This window comes from Paramormyrops kingsleyae, chromosome 4 (assembly GCF_048594095.1).
Source record: "Paramormyrops kingsleyae isolate MSU_618 chromosome 4, PKINGS_0.4, whole genome shotgun sequence".
Lineage (NCBI taxonomy): Eukaryota > Metazoa > Chordata > Actinopteri > Osteoglossiformes > Mormyridae > Paramormyrops > Paramormyrops kingsleyae.
The window spans coordinates 43956089-43979122 of NC_132800.1; the positions used below are offsets into that span (position 1 = coordinate 43956089).

Genomic DNA, 23034 nt, shown 5'->3' on the forward strand with positions numbered 1-23034 from the left:
TGACCCAGGCAGCGGTGATAGAGGTCCAGCCTGGAGGAGAAGCCACTCTGCCATGTGGGATCCCTATTACGACAGATGTTTCTTGGATTTCCCTGCAGTCAGACCCCATACCAGTCGTGGACCTGAAAGTTGGAGCTGGAAAAAATATATACCTTGTTAATATTGGACAGAACTATACAGGGAGGCTGTTTCATGTTAGTGGCTCTAACACACAGAGTCTGCAGCTGATAAACATCACTGAAGCAGATATGCTGATCTACTGCTGCTTCAAAAGTATAGATGCAAAGCTTGTAAACTGTACAAAGCTGAAATTCAAAGGTAATTTAATGGCGAGTGATTTAGATTAAGGTGACTGTGGATTGTGTGTGACTTTAATACATCAGAATTACTTATACAACAAATATTAAGATTACATTGATGGCAATATGGAATTTATATATGTATGCATAATATATTGTTTCGCAAAATAATGGTTTTGATGTGAACTACAGGTAATGCATGTTTATAACAGAGATCACTGCTTATCACCCTAACAGTGATGATGTTTATACTCTGTTTACAGACCATCCTGGAGGCCAGTCCACTCCCCACCCTCTCCAGCGCACGACCCTGAACCCAGATCACCTGCATTGTTTTATCCTGATTTGTTTCATCCTTCTGCTCTGTCTCATCTTCCTGGTCTGCTATGTTTATAACAAAGGTCAGACATGTCTGATGTCACTGTGTTTTGTGTTCCCTGTCTGTTTGGTCTTTTTGCGTCTCATTCAGCCCCAGACTGGGCCATAGCAGATGTGCAGTCTGTCAGGTACAGACACTATACACTTCCTGTGGGCTGTGTGTTAATACACTGTGATACAGTGTAACTCTGACTTTCTTCCTTAGCTAAAGGCCAGTGGGTCTCAGTACCTCACACCTCCAGGACTGCTGAGCAGGTAAAGTGCCAAAGTTACACACAGGATCAGCTGCCTTGGTGTTAATCCTTACACTAAATATTAGTCATTTATAAATATTCAGGCATCAGCTGTGTCTAACCATCGTTTATTGTGTTTCCTGTTTTAAAACCTCAAACCTGCAGCCAGTCTTTTTCTAACACAAGTGTGTCCAGCATGCAAGGTGCAGTGAGACAGTGTGAGAGCAGCAGCCCTTATCAGCAGGGCTGGTAGAGCACCCTGTGCACTAGCCCGCAGTGAAGTGAGCGATCTTTAGGCACATTTCATGTTTTGTACAACCCACAACTGTAATTAAAAAAATGTATAGCAATCAATTTTCTGACAAGTGTAACACCCCCTTTTTTAGTGTGGGAAAGTGTGAAAATTAGTGACAAATTGCCCAGCGGCAGGGGCGATTTTAGCCCATTTTTGGGCTAAAAATGAATAAAAGCACCCCCAAAGATTTCTAACTTTTTTTTGACAGTTCATGCTGTTTATGTGAGACAGTATTAAAATATGAAAAATCATTCAGATGTAATATTTTAATAACTAGTATAGATACCCCCCCCCCCCAGCCCCGAAAAATGGTTCGTTCCAGCTTCACTCTCCGCTACTCTGACTGGCTCCAGCAATGGTGGCTGAGACGCATTGGAGCGGTGGTGTGAGTACTTGGCTTAAAACAGGACATGTTAGCTGCATTTAACCTTCAGTAACTCTTTCTTTATATAGTTAGGTACACAGCAAATTTGCCAGTGTTAAATTAACACTGCATGGTGTCTATATGTGACCACACCATTCAGTGTTACCTTTAACACTTTTCAGTGTGCAGTGAGTGTTGTTTTTAAAGTGTTAATATTTATTAACTCTTATAGTGTTCAATTTACAACCTAGAGTGTTGTCAAAGAGTCTCTACCTCTACATATGTGCCCCATTTTAATATGCGAACAAGACATCATGAGGATCAGAAGAGCCATCCCAGATTTACCCACCATCATGAGAAAGACTCTGACCAAACAGGACCTTACAGCTTTCTCTTGTTTTGTATTAAAGTTTTTCTGGTTTGACTCTGACAAATCTTGAAGATTAAAGAGCTGGGCGCATGTTGTTGTTGTATCAGAGAAAAAACTCTTGGAGATGTACCGGATGTGTCTCCAGATTGGTGTATATATTAATAGTGTGGTAATATGTTTGATTGCCAGTCCTACCTTTGGATGATTAATATATGTGGAAAGGTGTTAGGACAGTCGGGATACCCTTTTCTGTGCAGCTCCTGGTACCACCCACTCCCCTGTAGACCAATGGTGCTGGATGCATATTTGCATAGCATAACACAGTACTGTTTTTGACTTGATAGATATTTTTTAATCCACCGCAATTGTGATGAATAAGGCAAGAGAACTAAAACCACCGAAATGGCTCTTGCGTTTCAGCCAAGGACCAGGTGGGGTGGTTTAGCCTCTATAGCATTGGCTAAATGCATTGAGGAAAATGCTATGGAAAACCAATCATTTTGTTTCGTTCATAAGTCTGCTTCTTCCTGGAAGATTATTTGGATCTTCTGTATCTTTACAATTGTGATTTCTTCAGAGATGCACACATCAATTAATATACAATAGGCAACTTAAAAATGCAGATAATGAAATGTGGTAAAGACTAATATCAATACCATACCAGCCTCGATCGTGGTGGGTTTCTAAAAATTAAGCTTAATGAAAATCTTAATATTAAATGAGCAAAGTGATTTGATTGTGGTCTAAAAACCAATGAGGCCACCGCCCATTATATCTGCTTCAGCAGAAATACACTCTTTCAGCCCTTCTAAATAATTATGTGCTGCAATCTAACAGAGTCTAGCTTCAAAATCTGTGTTTGGTGCCATACATTTCACGCACTTTCATACCACAGAGGATTTTCAGCACAGTTTTTTGATAACAATGAGCTGAACTGAAATACAACTCGCATAAAAAGAAAAAAGGCTATATTGGTCTAAGTCTTTCTTATTATGGTGGGTTAGTAAAACACAGCAGCTGAATGTCAAATGAGTTCAAATGAGTGCACATTAAAATAGGGCAGATATGGGCCACCCATTTTTTACTTGTGTGCCACCCATATGGGCTGGCAATTTGGGAAGAGGTGGAGACACGTTGTCCTAACACTCTAGGTTGTAAATTGAACACTATAAGAGTTAATAAATATTAACACTGTAAAAACAACACTCACTACACACTGAAAAGTGTTAAAGGTAACACTGAATGGTGTGGTCACATATAGACACTATGCAGTGTTAATTTAACACTGGCACATTTGCTGTGTAGTAGGAGTCAGACCATGTCTCCTATTAGTATTAGCTGAAAAACATTACCCCAGGGCTCTCAAGTGTCACGCATTGAGAGTGACAGTCACTCTTTTCATTCTTTTGTCACGCACTCCCGCCACACATTGTATTTCTCACGCGGAAAAATAATTTGTAGGCTAATATGCCGCAGAGCCCAATTTTTCCCCAGACCGCGGCACAGTAGCGCCTCACTATAAAACAAACGTGTCTCCGCTGGAGTCTAATGGTGCGTTCGTTTTTCTCTCGGAACTCGGAAATTCTGAGCTGAGTAACATTATGATACATTCGATTATTTCTCTCCAAGTCGGAACTCGGATGAAACATATGGAAGATTATAAGCACAAAAATTCAAATGGCAATTCATTTTGCAATTGGCAATTCAATATTAAATCAGAGCATGCATTTGTCATTTCAATATTTAATCTGAGCATGTAATTTGAAAATATATCTTGCAATCGGCAATTCAATATGCAAAGTGCTTATGCAATCCTTAATTCATTTCAAAATATTTTGAATAATAAATAGAATAACAATTCACTGAATTGCATTTCGTATTGCCATGGGTTTTTTGCCAATTTATTCAAATGGCAATTCATTTTGCAATTGGCAATTCAATATTCAATCAGAGCATGCATTTGTCATTTCAATTAATATTTAATCTGAACGTGTAATTTTTAAATACATTTTGCAATCGGCAATTCAATGTGCAAAGTGCTTATGCAATCCTTAATTAATTTCAAAATATTTTGAATAATAAATAGAATAACAAGGCACTGAATTGCATTGCGTATTGCCATGGGTTTTTTGCCACTTTATTCAAATGCAATGGCGTCCCCGGCAATTGCATTGCATGTTGGGGAAGAAAACTCAATTTGCAATTCCCAACTGTCAGACCGCTCATCAAGGCGGACCTTCATTAACGACGTCACTTCCTTGTTTAGGGCCTCACCAGCATTCAATGGACTTGTTTGTTTAGAGAGTAATAGCGACAGAAGAGCCTGTAGCAAGTATTTGTGCCTTAGCAGATGACATGGAAAACAATCGGGTATCAGCATATAGCAGTGCGGGTACCGCTTAATTCTCATTACGTATATGATGATGCGTATACGATCCCGTATTTGCTCTTGCAACATCCCGGCACACGCCTCCACTTTACCCCGACCTGCAGAACTGTCCTAAACGTGGAAATGAGTTGCGTTGTGAACCTGTGGTCGATTACTTTTCCTCAATAAGTTGAAATTGAATTTGCGAACTGAATTCAGATTAAACTAATAAACTCAGATTGAGTTTTTTTAATGCGACAACTGCATATTCAAGTATACACAATTCATATTCAGTTTCAAGTAGCACAAATATCAGCCCATAGAGGTAGCCCTCAATGGCCACCACAGGTATCTCGATGGCGGGTCTCCCCACTCTTAGATTAGTTTGCATCCTTCCCGTGTCAAGTCCAGTTAAGATGGAAAGTTCCTCTACCCTCTGTGAGAGCAAAAGCAACCTATCAAACACATCTATTGCTGATACCCGATTGTTTTCCATGTCATCTGCTAAGGCACAAATACTTGCTACAGGCTCTTCTGTCGCTATTACTCTCTGAACGAACAAGTCCCTAAACAAGGAAGTGACGTCGTTAATGAAGGTCCGCCTTGATGAGCGGTCTGACAGTTGGGAATTGCAAATTGAGTTTTCTTCCCCAACATGCAATGCAATTGCCGGGGACGCCATTGCATTTGAATAAAGTGGCAAAAAACCCATGGCAATACGCAATGCAATTCAGTGCCTTGTTATTCTATTTATTATTCAAAATATTTTGAAATTAATTAAGGATTGCATAAGCACTTTGCACATTGAATTGCCGATTGCAAAATGTATTTAAAAATTACACGTTCAGATTAAATATTAATTGAAATGACAAATGCATGCTCTGATTGAATATTGAATTGCCAATTGCAAAATGAATTGCCATTTGAATAAATTGGCAAAAAACCCATGGCAATACGAAATGCAATTCAGTGAATTGTTATTCTATTTATTATTCTAAATATTTTGAAATGAATTAAGGATTGCATAAGCACTTTGCATATTGAATTGCCGATTGCAAGATATATTTTCAAATTACATGCTCAGATTAAATATTGAAATGACAAATGCATGCTCTGATTGAATATTGAATTGCCAATAGCAAAATGAATTGCCATTTGAATTTTTGTGCTTATAATCTTCCATAGAAACACGCCTCTTTTATGACGTTGAAGTCGGACAAGATTTGCCCCAAGAGCCTGTCACTTACCAGCCAATCAAAAAAAAAGAAAGGGTCTACACAATAGCCAATCAGAAAATAGTACTCTTGTATCTGGGTAGAATACAACACAACAACCAATGAAGAGGCATCCTGTGGAATGTCACTCTTGCCTGTCTTCAAAACTTGACAGCCCTGTTACCCTCACAGGTAAACTGCAGTGTTGAAAACACGTTTTCTGACGATGTTTGCTACCCTACAATCCGCCCTACAATCAGCAACATTTTGACCGTCCTGTTGCTCCCATTGAAATTTATGTAGCCTAAATCTAAAAACTTAAATTGCCAACCGTTTTACCAGTCCTCTTTGAAATGGAACGAGAGAAGCTGGTTATTTTTTCATGTTCCGAATATTAAACCTAAGGTAGCTAACTGACTGGATGCCCATTAACTTTATAACTTCTGGTGTGTGTGTGTGTGTGTGTGTGTGTGTGTGTGTGTGTGTGTATTTTGCACAGAAAGACGGCCAGGTTCATAATGGATATAAGGAAGTTTTTTCAAAAAAAGGACGGGCATTCAGGTAAAAGTAGAAGATCATGATCTGTCAATCAAGAATAATAGTCATATATTTTATTAAATGTACACGTGGTTTGGTTATTTGCCTTTTGATTGAAAGTACACTGAGAGGCAGGGAAAGTCTCATTGTGACGAGTAAAGTGTATCTTGCCTTGCTGGGCAGCTCTCTGGGTGCTCAGCACCCCCAAAGCTCTGAACCTAGAATCGCCCCTGCCCAGCGGTATTGCAATTTGTGCATCGCTTAATGGTCAGACAGTCAATTGTCTGCAGAAGTGGGGGGGCACGATGTCCGGTACTGTGTGTGCTGCATTTACAGCCATTTTTCTGTATCTAACTGTAAAAAAAATACGGAAATATGTATACGTAATTGTATTAAATTGTGCGAAAAAGGCGACTAAATCATACCCAACTTCTAAAATTTTGTTGGGAAGACAGCTTGTTTATGTTGCTGTATATATGTGTTTGTGTGTGTGCGTGCATGTGTGTTTGTGTGTATGTATGTGTGCATGCATATCTGTGTCTGTATATAAGGGCATTTCGGACATGTTTTCGTTTGACTATGGAGCTCTTTCGGTTTGAGATCATTTTTGCCCGTTTTAAAATGCATGTAAAAGTCGAAGATCATTATGTGCTGGTTGGGGAGCCTGTAACTGTGTATCTGCATCACATAACTCTGGAGACAGGAACTGGTTCAGCCATTGCGGATGGGCTACATGCAGCCGTCAAGGAAATGCGTCTTGAGGACAAGATCTTGGCAGTGGGAGCCGACTGCACTGCAGTTAACACTGGCCCACAAGGTGGAGCTATGCATTTGCTGGAATGCCGACTCGACCGTCCGGTGCAGTGGATTGTGTGCTGCATGCACTTGAATGAGCTTCCACTGCGACACTTGTGCAAGAAACTGATTGGTCCCACCGAAGGACCAACTCAGTGGAAAGGACCGATAGGCAAAGCCTTGACAACATGCGAGACATTGACAAAAGCCGACTTCAAGAGTATCTCTGATGGTGAGCCGCTTCCATTAATTGCTCACAATGATCTCAGTCGAGATTAAGATTATCTGTATAACATCATAACAGCAATCAGAACAGGCGTCATCAGTGATGATCTGCTTCGTGAGAAACCCGGAGCTATGTCAATGGCAAGATGGCTAACGACTGCAAGTAGAATTTGTCGGCTACTTATATGTAGGAACGGTTCAACCTACCAGCAAGCTCCTTTTTTTGACACAGTTTATTGTCAACAACTACGGACCTATGTGGTTCCAAATCAAGTGGCACCCAAAATGCACAGATGGTCCGAATCACCTGTTGAAACAAATTCAGATGCAAAAACATCTCACACCAGACAACCGAAAAACAACATGGCCCGTCATTCAACATAATTCCTATTGGGCTCACCAAGAAAATGTGCTTTTGGCTGCGTTGGCAGATGAAGATAAGTCAAACAGAAAAATAGCTGTTGATATCATAATGACGATTCGCGCAGCTCCTATGTCATCTCGACACCATATCTGGGAATTTCGACCACCACAAATTAAAGACAGTGCTGGAACGCTGCGGGACTTACTTCCTCCTTTGGATCAATGCACACTTGAACCGCCACTTACAAAAGTACTCTCTGATGAAGAGCTGAAGAAAATTGTCCAGCAGCCATATTGTGTGGACATACCATGCCATTCTCAGGGTGTAGAACATTGCATAAGAATGGTGACTGAAGCGGCGAGTGCTATTTATGGAATTGATGCGAGAAATGGCTACATAAGAGCAGTGGTCAAATCAAGGGATTTCATGCCGTCTTTTGACACAAAGAAAGATTTTGTGCACCTTTTGATTATTGAAATACAGCAAAACATACATACAGGAACAGACTTTCTCTGCTGTGACATTCTTTTGTTTGTCCTGGACATTCAGTTTTGCATGCTTGTCTGCAGGTTTTGTGCGTTTTAATAAAAGTTGTCAAAAATTTTTAGGTTCCTGTAAGGAATCCACTTGCAGAGTCTCCGCAGTTTCAGCAAAATGGTGGTTTATTGAACAGTAAAAATAATATAATGTAATACAGCGTAGACATACACCGGGTACTGAAAGGCAGCTCAAATACAAATTAAGGGCAGTTCTTCACCCCCCTTTATACCCCAAAAGACCCTCCCCAAAAAGGTGCTGTGTGTAGGTGTTGTGAGTGAATTTACATATGAAGAGTGACCCCCCTGGCCTGTGAGGAGCCTGGGGCAGGGATGGGGCAGGATAGGGTGGAGACTTTTATGATCATTGTAATTTAGTTATCTTCCTTATCACCCTAGTGGTGCCGACCAGAACCCCCATTCTCTCCCTGACTTCCCCTTTGATCATTCCCCCATGATCATTAATAGCTAACACTGTCTCCATTCAAATGATCAACCAAGAACATTGGGGCATCTTTACTGCTTTTCCTTACATAATCCCCCCTTAAACCTTGAGCCTTAGTGCAAGAGCAGTGAAAGGTTTACCCAGAGCACAGTACCAGCATCACACTGATCAGTGGTCAACACACAAGGGTCGGATAGGGGAGGTCGTAGCGGTGTGGTTGTCCGTCTCCATAACCTACACCCTACTTTGTGTCATGCACACTTTCCTCTCCACATATCCAAGGTCCCTTTTCCGCTGTTCCCTTAGGAATCTGAGATAGACCATCAAGGCCACACCCAGCAGCAGTACCACGACACATGCAGTGATATCTGCTTTGAACTGTACATCCCAGTACATGTCCTGGTAGTTCTCCTTCAGCGTCGACATTCCACTGATATAGTTACTGACCTGCTCTGTCAGTTCCTTCTCACGCTCATGCATTTTAAGCAGCTGAACCGTCAGTTGCTGCTCAACCTCTTGCAGGTCTTGAATCCTGTTTGTTTCAGGCAAAGGCTCAGGCTGGAGGAATTCTGCATAAGGGTCGTTTAAGTAAAGGTCAATCCTATTCTTGGTATAGTACAATTTTCTGCCTTCAATGTTCATTGGGTAGATCACCTGAATGCAGAAAGCATTGCTCGGTGCTCTGTACTGTAAATTGGTTGTGGTTAAACTATTGTTAATTGCATTAATGCAATAGGTGTTGTTACCAATGAACCTGATGTCCACATACTGTGGCTTCACCACTTCTGTGGAGATCACACAGTGTACATCACTCCTGTTCATCCACCCACAACCTAGATTTGGATTTAACCTATCACCTGAGCACATTATTATATTCCTACCAATATTGCAACCCTCTAAACTTTCTATTGCTAACATTGCTATTCCATCCTGTACTGTCATCCCATGCTCCCGTGTTACATAGATTACTTATGTCAAATTATTATTTTTTACACAAAGATCTCTACAAACTATGTATACCTCCCAAATCCCCAAGAATACTCTCCCTCTGAATCACAATTCCCAACAAAATCAGCTTATAGCATCAATCAATTATGTGTGTAAGTTCTTCAGATCCTATTGCACAATAATATGGCTGTATGTGGTGGTAACAGGGATTATACAAATATCTAGAATATACCACATTCTAAGACAAACATTTACTTTTGATCGATTCTCAACCCAAGCTTACAGTCACACTTGTAGTTTCCCATATGTGTTAATGCAAATTTGGTTGACATGTGAGGTGGTTTTCTTCCTCGCATGAGGTCTGCAGAGTCCTTGCATTGTCCCGAGGAAGTTATCCCACTTATGGCACCGATGTGGCTGGTTACATCGTTGTTCCTGCGCTGGACATATGCTTTTCCTTTGCTGTGTACGATGCATCTGCCCCCCTTGATCATTTCTTCTGTTGTGCCGTAGTTTTCAGTGAGACTTGGAGTATGTAACCTGAAAGACATCAAGTGCAGCATTCATTCTTATGTCAGGTTAACATCTTACATTCTGAATCGGTCTGTATTGGTCACCATGGAACCACTTCATTACTGGTCCATTCCTCTCTTTGATTCTAAGCTTAAGATTGCCCTCCCCACAGGTGTCCACGGTTTCATGTAGCCCTGTCCAATTTGCATCCCAAAGCCCTTTCTGGAGGCAATTTTTGACCAATACTTGTTTCCCTTTTGTAAATTTGGCAATGTTGTGTTTTACAACATCATCCCATTGTCTTTTGTTCCCCTGGTAGGTATTTCCTATGGTATGATTTTCAGACAGAAAATCATCTTCTAGAATTCTCTGGACATTTTTTGAGAACATGTCATGTTCTGCCCAATCTTGGATGAGTTGTGAAGTGCTTTGCTGTGCTTCAGTGACTGCAGGGCCCGTGTCTGCTAGCCACTTGTCACAGTAGCCCCTAAGTGTAATTTCAACACTGGGTCTAGCAAATTCATCTGATTTCACATCATCCAATTTTTTAACAGAGGCCAGGTACCCCTGTGACTTCAAATAAGCATTCCCCTTGCATTTGACACATGAATAAGTCTGAATAGCACGCTTATGTGCTACCACTTCTTTGATTTCATGTAATAATTTGTTCATATCTTCATAAGTCATTGCTGGTACAGATGGGGTTGGTTCCTTCTTCCATCTAGATTCCCCATCTCTCTGTACCCTTGGCCTGTGTCCTGCTGCACCTCCACCCTTTGACCAACAATCCTTCTTAAAATGACCTATCTTACCACAATTGTGACAAGCATCTTTCCTAGCAGATTTAAGCCTACCTTCCTTAGTGGCTACTGCTGAAACCTTTTTCACCTTTCTTAAGGAACTTCGGCTTGTCTCGTTCCAGCTACTGAGGAGATTGCAGATGTAGGCAAAGGTCAAACTACCTTCTTTTTGTTTCAAATTCAACATTAGTCTTGCAGCATCATTTATTATTGGATCATACTGCTGCATGACCAATGCTAGGAATGCTGGGTCATTCCTCTGTTGGTTTGGAATTCCAGAATTCCCAGTGTAACACTTAAATAAGCGATTCATATAGGCCACAGGATTTTCCCCTCTCTCTGGCTTAGTCTCCAGAATTCTCCCCCAGTTTGGCTGTGGACTGCCAATCATGGCCAATAATGCTGCCTCTCTCTGCTGTGCATTTGCCCATTCACCATTAACAGCCATCTTGAAATTGTCAGGGAGCAATTCTACTAGGTCTGCAGGTATGGTTAACTGAACTATTCGACAGCAATCTTGGTCATCTAGACCATTTGCTCTGGCTTGTCTCTGCAACTCAGCTAAGTAGGAATGAGGATCAGACACGCCATCCCATTTACCCACATTAGCACAAAAATCTCCCAGTTCAGACACAGCCAGTGGAATATGCTCACAAACCTCCTCATATTCATACTGTGCAGTGGCAGGCTGCCCGTCAACCTCGGCAGCTGCCCTTCTGCGTGTCCTGCGCTCTCTCACACGAACTGGTGCAACTTTAACTGGGCTCACATTAGCTCCCTCATCTGAAGTCTTACTATCACTGTCAGAATCTTCCAGCAGACTAATGCCCAAAGCTGTAACATGTCCCTTAACCTGTTCTAATTTGCTCTTTAGAACAGTATCCTCATCCCCAGCACGCTTTTTATGCACTTCTGGGTTTCTAATGCTTCTGGACCAAAGTGCCTCATAAGCATTCTGACACTTCTCCAGTTCCTTTTGCAGGAATGCATTAGCTTTCTTAGCTGCTTCCAGGCCCTGCCTATGAGAAGCTACCAGTTGCCTCAGTTCAATGCTGTTTTCTGCAGCTAGCCGACGCTCTGCTCGACTAGCAGAGTTCTCCTGTTTGAGACTCTCTATTCTGTTCCTCAATTCACCGATTGTACTCCTATGCTGAGTACACTCAGACTGCGAACTTGCCAGTCTGCACTTAATTTCTTGCTGTCCTTCCAGCAAGGCCTGTAACACGTTAGCATGTTTCTGCTTTTTCTTGGAACATTTTATGTTCCTTTCCCTGCATGCCTCCTCTAGCCACTCTAGGGGGTCTAGCTTATCTATGAGAGATCCATATGATCCCTCCTTGCAATGCTTTGCAACATATTCGATGGCCCACTCCATCATTGTAGGTTCTGAGTATAAATTTAAACTCTCACAGTATAAACTTACACAATTTACCTACAGTGGTGGTTTATCTCAAGGACACAGGGTTACAATGTGGGGAACCCTGCTGGTGCTTTCTTACCAAAGCCCAGTTCCTCTACAAACACACCTCCTGTTTACCCTTTATTACTAATAAACAGGTCAAACCAGGAGAATTCTCATGCCTAAGTCTTGAATTACTCCCTATTTCCTATATTACTTTACTGTTTGTCTCAGCGGACGTCTGATATCGCAAACCAGTTATACTCACAAGCGTGATTCTTTCTGGGTCCTTCGGTTCGCAGAAGAAGGTGGCACGTCTGGAATGAAGCTTTCTGGTTAGTCTTCTCTCTTAGGTGAAGAAATCTTCTCTCTTCTTGAGGAAAATATCAGCCAAAAAAAGGTTCCCAGATGATTCTTCCAGTTGTTAGCCCCTTCTCCTGGCTGGCTCGCCAATAAGATGTAAGGAATCCACTTGCAGAGTCTCCGCAGTTTCAGCAAAATGGTGGTTTATTGAACAGTAAAAATAATATAATGTAATACAGCGTAGACATACACCGGGTACTGAAAGGCAGCTCAAATACAAATTAAGGGCAGTTCTTCACCCCCCTTTATACCCCAAAAGACCCTCCCCAACAAGGTGCTGTGTGTAGGTGTTGTGAGTGAATTTACATATGAAGAGTGACCCCCCTGGCCTGTGAGGAGCCTTGGGCAGGGATGGGGCAGGATAGGGTGGAGACTTTTATGATCATTGTAATTTAGTTATCTTCCTTATCACCCTAGTGGTGCCGACCAGAACCCCCATTCTCTCCCTGACTTCCCCTTTGATCATTCCCCCATGATCATTAATAGCTAACACTGTCTCCATTCAAATGATCAACCAAGAACATTGGGGCATCTTTACTGCTTTTCCTTACAGTTCCCAAAGTTTGGTCTCAAAAAAGGGGGTGTTCCCTAACTCGTAGAATTTTTTGGTTTACATTCCTGAATTCGGCGTGTTTTAATGTACAAAACCTGAAATGTGCCTCATGATATGTGCGATTTTGTTTCCTGACACTACGGGCTACTGTGCACTCTGTGAATGGCGTCACTTTTAACTGTTTCAGCACTGCTGAGGAAGAGCTCTGACTGACAGCAGAGGGGAAGCAGGACCAGCCGACACGATCAGGTACTGTCACTGACAGGGCTTTCTGTGGCCTTCAGACCACTTCTTTGGGACCTGCACTGTTTTAGTTCACGTAAATCTCTTTCCACATCTTTTCTCTTCTTTTTCTGTTATCTTTCTATTATCTCAAATGTTGCCATTTGCTCAATACACAGCATTAATACTGACACAATGTATACTCAGTACCAACACACACACACAAACATACAACACAGATATATACATGTCCATCTCAGACACAGACACATACTGTAGGACAGATACAAACATACAGGTCATACACAATACACACACACACACACACACACACACCTTTAGCGAACATCAAACAACTTAACAGTTAATATAAACATGACCACACTTAAATTTGTCACATGGAATGTACGTGGAATTGGTTCCAGGAAAAAGAGGATAAAAATTGCAAATCGGTTAAGAGATCTGCAGGCAGACATTGTCCTTCTTCAAGAGACTCATATGGCTAAAACATCTGAGCACATACATACCTTCCCACAGTACCCTCACATGTACTCAGCCTGCTACAACTCAAAACAGAGGCGTAACCCTATTGATTAATAAAAGTATAAACTTCACTGTTAACAATACTATAACAGATACAGAAGGTAGATTTATAATACTTAATTTATCTATTCAAAATATGGATTTCTGCATTGCTAGTGTTTATGGACCAAATGCTGATGACCCCTCCTCTTTTCATGCTTTCTTCACTTCACTTTCTGTTCACTCGGACTCCACACTTATAATGGGAGGAGACTTCAACTTGGTATTGAACCCAGAAATTGACAGGCTCAGCACGGCAGTGAGTCAAAGGAACTTAACAGAAGATTAAATCACTAGAAACAGCGTATGCTTCATCGCCGCAACCTGAGAAAACTAAAATTGGAATTTAACTAAATGATGAACAAATTAGGGTTCTAGACTCTACTCTATCAATATCTGAATTCAATGAAGCCATACAATTTCTACAAAATAATAAAGCTCCAGGTACAGATGGTTTCCCAGCAGAATTCTACAAAGTATTCTATCAGAATGATTACTCAAATTCAGGACGATCACACGCTATCTTCAAACATGAACTCTGCCAACATTAGCCTGCTTCTAAAACCTGGTAAAGACCAAACACTAACATCCAGCTATCGCCCAATCTCATTGATAAATGTAGATCTTAAAATAATTTGCAAAGTTCTTGCCAAAAGATTAGAAAAAGTCACGACATTCCTTATACATCCCGACCAAACAGGTTTTATCAAGGGTAGACACGCAGCCAATAATACACGTAGATTAATAAATGTTATAGACTATTGCTCCATTAACAAATTAGAAACCACAGTTATCTCTCTAGATGCGGAGAAAGCATTTGACAGCGTCAATTGGAAATTTCTATTTGCAGTTCTACACAAATTTGGATTTGGGTCATCCTTCATAAGCTGGATTAAAACACTATACTGCTCCCCAAATGCATGTGTTAGGACAAACAAATTCATTTCCCAAAGTCCATGATTCAGGCAAGGTTCAATCTTAATCAGTTTAACTTAGAAATACCTCCATGGCTGCTAGAATTTGAAAATCTTTCTAGCCCCAAATTATTGTCAAAAATGGATGACTCAATTTCCCTTCCAATCTCAAAATGGGAGAAAGATCTATCCATCGATTCAGATCAAAACTTTTGGAAAGAAATATGTTTAAACACCTTCAAAATGACTAAAAACCCGAACTTCCAGCTTATACAATACAAAACTCTGCATAGAACTCATTATACAGGACAAAGGATGTTCCAAATGGGCCTTATCCAACCTATGCACCCACTGCTCAGGTGACTTTGTGGAGAACTACATGCATGCCATATGGTACTGCACCCCAGTTCAGAAGTTCTGGCAAAGGATATGTGAGGATCTATCAATTTGGTTTAATTGCTATATCCCAACCTCACCTACATTGTGCATTTTAGGTGATGCAAGTGTATTAGATATGGAAGAAAATAAAGTGCGCATGATCCTTACTGCCTTAGGCATTGCAAAGAAAACTATCTTCATGAACTGGAAATCAAAAAATAATTTATGTGTTACTCAGTATAGAAATTTAATTGTAGACCACATAAGTCTGGAGAGAATGTCTGATTCCCTCCAAAAAAATCAATTGGGCAAATTGGATTCTCTCTGGTCCATTCTGACCAATTCCATTACGTAGGGGGGGTGGTCGGCTGTGGTCTCGTCTCCTCGAGGTTCTGGCGGGTGGCGGGGTTGGGCCCTCGGGCTGTGGGCGGCTAGCGGCTTTTTGGAGCTGGGGGGGCTGTGGCTGCCGTCCTGTGATGTCTGGGTGTCTGCCCTGGCTGGTGGTGGTGGGGGGGGCTTGGGCGGGTACTGCCTGGTGGTCATGGGGCGTGGGGTCTGGGGTGCCGGTGGTGGAGGGGGCTGGCCCTGGGATGGGTGGTTGGCCTCTTTGGTGCGGGCTTGGGTGGGGGGGTCTGGGGCTCTGGTGCCCGGGGCCTGGCCGTTTCCTCGGTGGGTGCCTTCCTGCGCGGGGGTGGCCTGTGCTCCCTCCGGGGTAGTAATCTCCCCCCTGGTATCATGAATCCCAGCCCCTCTCCTCCCTCACTCACATAACATGCCACGCACACATGTAGGATCTCGGGGTGAGAATGTGCCGCGCACGCTGCGGCGAGGGGGCCATCCACATGGCCTTACTCGCTGTGCTGAGTGGCCCTCTGCCTCCCCTTGTTTTAATTGCACTTTAGTCATCACATATCAGTATACACACAGGGCCTTGGGGGGTAGGGGCACTACTCACCTCTTCACTGCTGCCCGCCCCTCAATTTTACTTACACCATATGCATTGAGGGTCTTGGCGGGGGGAGGGTGATGGGGAGGAGAGCTGTTTGCAAGCAGTGCTCCTCCTCGCTTCCCCCGTCAAGTTTAAATCCATCTTAAGTCTCTCAACAGTCATACTCATCCCTTACACCACATACACTCACAATCACCAACACATGCATCCAACACTCCACCTCTCACACAGGTGCGTGTGGGAGGAGAGTGGGCAGGTCTTCCTACACCCCTGCTCCCTGCCCGCGATGGTGGGGGGGCACTCGGGTAGTCATCTGGCTGGCGGCACCCTGGGGTTGCGGCTGGCGCTGGGGGGTGGCGTCCGTTCCCCCGCATGGCGGAAGGCGGTCCGGAGTGGATGGGATTATGTCTTTTTGTCTCTGTGTATGTGTCTGTGTCTGTTGTGTGAGTGGGTGTATGGTCTATGTGTATGGCTGAGAGGTGTGTCTGCGAGGTGTCTGTGTGGGCAGTGTGGGCCTGGGTCCGGGGCTAGCTGCTCCTTCCTGCCTCCTTGGCATGGTTGCTGTCCCTCCTCCCCGGGTGATGGCCTGGGGGGGGGGCTCGGGCCTCTCTGGTGCGGGTGGGGCTCTCTTGGGCCCTGGCCTTGACCCGTGCGTGAGCGGCCGTCCCCCTCGCGGGGTCGGCTGCCTGTTGCCTCTGGTTCTCTGGGGCTCGTGCCCTTTTGGCTGCGGGGGGCTGCGCCTGGGACCTCCCTCCTCCTCCTGCTGGGGTGGGGATACAGCTGTCGTGGGAACGTGGCGCCTTGGCTCTTCCGTGCTCGTGGGGGGCTGCGGACGCCTTGGGTCTCCTGGGCTTGTCTCCGCCGGCCTCTGGTTCTTGTGGGGTGGGGTTGCGCCCCCCCCCCCCTCGCTATCAAGTACATTCCATGAAGAAATTCACACGCACCCAACACGCGCATACGTGTTCACACACCTCCCCCACACAGAAGAACACACATGCAAATACACCTCCATGCTCCCTTCCAAGCACACACACAACAATTTTCTATGTCTGTATATCTGTTTTATTTTCTTTATTTTTGGTTGTGTCTTTGTATTTATCCTTTTTTGGTTGTATTTAAAATGTTGTTTTTTTCTTTTTTTTCTTGCCTTATGTGCTTTTTACGTTACTCCTGTCTTTCTTAGCCTCTCTGTCCCACTGTTGTCTCCCCCTTTGTTTGTTTTTTTTTTCTCTCTCTCTTTCCTTCCTTCTCTTTAATCTCTCTCTTTAATTTCTCTCTCCCTACCCCTTTTCTTCACTCATTTTCCTAATCTATCACTCCCTTCCGGGCAGCTCGGCAACTGGAATATTTTACATGTATTAAATAAAATACAGTAAACATACGAATAAAAAGATATTGACCAACATGAAGGGCCTATACAGAGTTTATAGAGCCCCTCATGGTAAAGCAAATATGTCTGTCACAGCAGTGCATTCAGACCATTATTCTGCTTGCAAAAGCTGCCGGACAGGACACATTAAAAAAAAAAAAGAAAGGAAGGAAAGTGTCTCTGCTTAATCAAACTTGTTATTGTAGGAAAAGAAACTCTGAATGTTTAATTATCTTTAGCTGATTTAGAAAGTAAAGCTTTTTCTTTACAGGGAAAACCTGATGAGTTCTCGGATGGAGATCAAATTACCCAAGAAGTGAGACCAAAAAAGAGGAGAAGATGCACAGGATACTGTCTGGACAACAATTAAGTGACGGGTTTGTTTATTCCTGAAATGCTGAGCACAGAACAGAAAACACCTACCATCTGTAAATTGCAGGATTTATAATTTAAGTTATTTTTGGAAATTTAACTTAATGACATTAACTAATCCAGTTTGGCAAGATTTATCACCCAGACTTGTATATAAGCAGGAATTAAATAAAAAACACATATTTGTCTCCATCATAGATTTGTGTTGGTTCCTGCACTGATTTGTTCAGCTCATTCAATGACCCGTGGTACAGTCTGTCAGTAAATGAGTCGTAGTTTAGTTGGTTCACAGCCAAGATCAGTGAACAAGTCATCACTGTTAATGAGAGATTCGCTTTTGCTACCCACTGGTGAGATGATGTTCATGCACCTGAAAGTATTGGTGTGGCTACTACAGTTTGGGTATAAAATATAATGTGATATACAATATGCAGTGGTGATAATTATATATCACTACATCACAAATACATTTAAATTATAGCTTAAAAGCCCTGTCACGCCTGCACCAAGCCATACAGCCACCTAGCCAGTTCCTGCTCTGCCTCCCCTGAATATTAGACCCAGCTGAAACTAATTATGGTCATCAGTTAGCAAAGTTTAAAAGCACCTGTTTCTCAGCAGAGCCTTGTGAAGTATTGAGTGTTCTACCATAAACCAGCATCCACTACCATTGCTAATTAAAATCCCTACTCCTTACCCCATCCCTGCTTTACATGTCCTGGCCTTCAATACCATATCTGCAGGGCCTTGTTATCAAGGGCAGATCTAAGGATGCCTAGAGGTGACCACGGCCAAACCCAGTAAGCAGGTGGCCACCTTACATCAAAAAAATACAAACAAAATATGAATCATTTAATTTTTTAAGCAGAACCATAGAAGAGACAAATACAGCTGGTCGCTGATGGCCACCACAACAGAAATTTTCTGCAAGTGCCACTGCTTGCTGTGCAATAATATGTGCTGTTACTGTGTAAACCAATGATTTCTAACAACAAATGGCACCACAAAGAAGTGAGAGAAGAGGTTTTTTTCAAAGTAGAATGTTTACTATGTTACAGTGACAGCTGTGAGGTCAACAATTTGAAGGTATAGAAAGTGGAGTAAGCACTATTCCACTTCAGAACAAATTAAGCATTGAACGTGAAACACTGAAACATGACGTGGTCTCCATTAAACTGCTTTAGGCCCCCAGTGGTGGCAAAGGAGGCTGGGGAAGCATCGGAAAGCCAGGAGGGCAAAGGAGAAGAGAAAAAACTGAAATTCTGGACAAAAAAGTTTGCCTTTCTGAAAAAAATGAAAGGAAGAAAATATGAAAAACCAAAAAGTCAAGTGAGAGAGAGAGAGATGAGAACCAAGCTGTGGTGGAGGAAGAGATGGATGGACATATGAGACTGGTGGAGAAGGAGACAGAGCTAAATAAAGCATTAATGGACGTGGAGAAGGACAGCAGTAAGGAGAAAAATGCAAAGGTGAGGAGCTGGAGGCTGAGATCGAGGCAGTGCTGGACGACATAGATGAGATGGAAAAAGCAATAAGAGAGACAGAGGCTCAGATCCAGGCAATTTTGGAGGACCTTTTACGTGAAAAAGATAGTAGAGGAGATGATATGTGACTTGAAGGCTGTAATGGCAGTGGTGGAAAAAGACCAGGAGGAGACCGAGGTCATGGTCGAGGTGATGGAGGATTAGCTGAAAGCAGTGGTGGTGATGGCTAAATATGACCATAATAAAAGTTTTTTACTTATGAATAAACCAATATAAAAATGGAGAGAATGGTGTTTTATTTGAACATATTCAAAACTTGATGTCATTAATTTCTCATATGTCTAATAACGGAGGTTACATGCACATTCTCTCTCAGTAAGACAAAGACAAATCCAAATTCTGAGGTAAGTGAAATCATCAGGTTTTTACAGCTCAGGAGCAGACAGGCTTCTTGGTTCTCATCTTAAGGGCTTGATTCACCTTCTGGGACTTTTGCGTAGTAAAATTCAAGTGGCACAAAATGTTAAAAGCTGACTGTACTGTAATAATTGTAAAAGAAGCAGGTTAACAGAAGATCATTTTCAGAACAGGGAACAGGCCTTCAGATCAGGTCAAGGCAAAATACAGTGAAGAAAAAGAAAACAAGACTTTTCCAGCTAAGACTAATAACCAACAGCCATGTACCTTCCACAAAATAATCCTTGTCTGGGTCACCAGCAGTCTAGTCCAAGTAGCATACGCCACAAGTCAGGAATACTCCCCCTGGAGGCGATATTAGTGCATAGCAGGAAACATGCACACGTTCGTATTAATATCTTTGTGGGGTCTATCTATGACTTTCTATGGGCGTAACCTTAATCCCAACTATAACAATATACCCAGCCCTAATTATAATCATACGTAATCAAACCAAATGCAATCATTTTCATTGCCTTTACAGGTTTTTAAAAAGTCAGTTTCCCTTTCTGGGGGCTAAAAATGTCCTGACAAGGTCAAATTACCAGCTACTTATCATATTTTTTTGGATATTGTTCCCTACAACCTAATATGTACATGATCACACAGACAATCACACACACGCATACTTCCTCAAACACTATAAGAAAATTATGGATGGTACTTAACCCTACTGAATGTCTCGCCTCCCTTAATGAGTGGCTGTGGCCTGATCTGATAGCCATGTATGATTCCAGCACCTACGGATCCAGTGGAACTGGAGAGTCAACAGAATGTCAGTTCAGACGCCTCATATAAATGTCAATTTCCTAGTCAGCAGCTCATTTTCCTAGTCAGCAGCTCACTGCTGAGTGACATTTCAGACACTGAGATACACCCTATAGCTGTCAGCGATCATGCTCCTGTATCTTTAACCCTAATAAATAAGAAGGCCATTCCACCAATTAGAAACTGGAGATTTAATACTGTACATCTTTGCTTAAAGATGGAGATTTTACTATTTCAAAAAAGAGTGGGCTTTATATTTAGACTATAATGACCTGCCTGGAACATCAGCATCTACTCTGGGAAGCAGGCAAAGCTGTGATGAGAGGTGAAATAATCTCATTCTCATCAAATAAAAACAAAAGAGAAAACAAGTGTATTCAGGAATTAGAAGAAACCATCAAATCCTTAGAAGAAGCCTATGTATCATCCCCGGAACAGGAAATACTGAACAAAATACGTAAAGCAAAATTAGAATTAAATGAAATTATTAATAAAAGAACTCAATTCTTAGCACAAAGACTTTGATGGCAAAATTATGAACATGGTAACAAATCAGGTAAATTTCTAGCAAACCAGTTAAAAATAAATAAAGAGAAAACAACTATATGTGCTGTTAAAGACTTAACCGGGGATACAGTATATCACCCTGATAGAATAAACAACACTTTCATGAACTTTTACAAATCTTTATACTCACCACAGATAATCCCATCTAAAGACGAAATTGACCAGTTTCTTGATAGTATAACCCTTCCGAAATGATCAGATAATCAAACGATGGCACTGGATTCTCCGCTGACACCAAGTGAACTCCAGGAAGCTTTGAACAGTATGCCGAATAATAAGGCTCCAGGCCCAGATGGATTTCCAGTAGAATTCTATAAAGAATTCTGGACAATTATGTCACCAACGTTCTACAGAATGTTGTAGGAAACCAAGGAAAATGGTAGACTACCACCAAATATGAATTCTGCCAACATTAGTCTCTTGTTAAAACCAGGCAAAGACCCTAATATTGCCTACCAGCTATCGTCCAATATCCCTTATTAATGTTGACCTTAAAATAATCTGCAAAGTTCTCTCATAAAAGGGAGGCACTCATCAACAAACACACGTAGATTACTTAATCTGATAGACTATTCGTGCAATAAAAACCTTCAAATTACAATATTGTCTCGATGCAGAAAAAGCATTCGATAGAGTTAACTGGAATTTTTTATTTGCAGCTTTACACAAATTTGGTTTTGGAACCTCTTTCATAAACTGGTAAAAAATATTATATAGTTCCCCAACAGCATGTGTTAGGACAAATGACCAAACATCCTCCAGCTTCTGTCTCAAGAGGGGCACCAGGCAGGGATGCCCTCTCTCCCCCTCACTGTTTTCAATTTTTATTGAACCACTAGCAGCAGCAATTAGATAGGCTATAGTGATTAAAGGCATTAAATGCAAGAATGTGGAACATAAGGTCAGTCTTCATGCGGATGATGTGTTACTTTTTCTCCAGCACTCACAAACCACACTCTCTCAGGTAATTACATTAATAAACTCTTTCTCAAGAGTCTCAGATTCTTCAATAAACTGGTTAAAATCTACAGTTCTTCCAATTAACTGCTCCTTTCAGAACTCTTCCTCCACTCCACTGCAATCTGGGGATATTAAATATTTAGGTATTAATGTTTCACCTAGGCTGGCAGATTTAACTAAATTAAACCACATCCCACTTTTAAAGAAGGTAGAGGATGAGCTGGTTAGATGGAAGTCCCTGCCCATATCACTCATGGCAAGGGTTGCATCAATAAAAATGATGGTGTTACCAAGAATTAATTATTTATTTGCAATGATTCCAAGTAAACCATGACCTGACTGGTTTAGATCTCTGGACTCCGCCATCTCTAAATTCCTTTGGAAAGATAAACCACCGTGTATTAGCTTAAAAACGCTGCAAAGGACCAAGGATAGAGGAGGACTAGATCTGCCTAACTTTCACCGCTACTTCTTAGCCTACAGGCTTCAAAACAACTCAGGGTGGCTAAAACATACCCTCTTAGATGAACCTTGGCTAGACGTAGAACAGGCACTATGCAATAACATAGAGATTTCGGATCTACCATTCATTAGCTCAAACATTAAACGACACGAATGCTTCAAAAGCATCAGTATCAGCTCTTCTCTGACAGCATGGTGGGAGTTTCTAAAAACGATTGAGTCTTCATTAATCCCATGCAAACGTACTCCCATCTGGAACAACCCTGACATACTACTAAACAATAATATGATAAATTTCCCGGATTGGAGTTGTAAAGGTATTAAATACTTGGAACATATATTCGAAGAAATAGACTTTATCCCCTTTGACTTATTAGTTAAAAGACATGGGATTAACAAGAATAGATTTTTAGAATATCAACAAGTTAAATCTATAGTAAAAAGGAAATTCAAGTCTAATCAAATCAAATTACAAATACCACCAAGTGTGGCACAATTCCTTAATCTCAGAACCCCCAAATTACTGTCTAAAATATACAGGACAATTTCGAA

The 23034-nt window shown here is 41.8% G+C and overlaps 2 long non-coding RNA genes across 3 annotated transcripts; one reads left to right on the forward strand and one right to left on the reverse strand.

Moving 5' to 3' along the window:
- The first annotated feature begins 582 nt into the window (after nucleotides 1-582).
- On the forward strand, nucleotides 583-17982 carry LOC140588874 (uncharacterized). 2 transcript variants are annotated; one of them, XR_011990104.1, is made up of 4 exons: nucleotides 583-700; nucleotides 883-932; nucleotides 13187-13248; nucleotides 17685-17982. It is a non-coding gene; the product is annotated as an uncharacterized lncRNA (long non-coding RNA). The 2 variants fall into 2 exon arrangements; XR_011990105.1 differs by lacking the exon at nucleotides 883-932.
- Nucleotides 9423-12629, reverse strand: LOC140588873 (uncharacterized). Its single transcript, XR_011990103.1, has 2 exons — nucleotides 12352-12629; nucleotides 9423-9911 (listed from the first exon to the last, which is right to left on the reverse strand). It is a non-coding gene; the product is annotated as an uncharacterized lncRNA (long non-coding RNA).
- Nucleotides 17983-23034: the final 5052 nt, after the last annotated feature.